The sequence below is a fragment of the Phaethon lepturus genome, unplaced genomic scaffold (genome assembly GCF_000687285.1).
Source record: "Phaethon lepturus isolate BGI_N335 unplaced genomic scaffold, ASM68728v1 scaffold49663, whole genome shotgun sequence".
Taxonomy (NCBI): Eukaryota; Metazoa; Chordata; class Aves; order Phaethontiformes; family Phaethontidae; genus Phaethon; species Phaethon lepturus.
The window spans coordinates 1-320 of record NW_010527924.1 but is presented as its reverse complement, the minus strand read 5'-3'; positions in this window follow the sequence as shown (position 1 = coordinate 320).

The window sequence follows — 320 nt, the reverse complement described above, 5'->3', positions numbered from 1 at the left end:
AGCGCGCGCCCCCAGCCCCACCCCCCGTTCCAGGGCTCGAGCTGACCCGCCGTTTACTGTTGTTTCCGCCACGTCTCCCACGTTTCTGGAGGAGGAATGTGCCACCAGAGGGCCGGGAGAAGGGGCATTACTTCTTACCTCAGGGGATACGCGTCAACCAGATGACCGGCGTTTGCGTTCTGGGACAAGGTTTTGCCCCAAAATTATATTTGGTAAATACCGGCTAAGCCCCGCCCCTGCCGGGGTGCCAGAAAAGAATGAACTGACACGCAGAGGGAAGACGGGAAACTGTGTGCTCGGGCCGGGCCGGGCCAGCACTG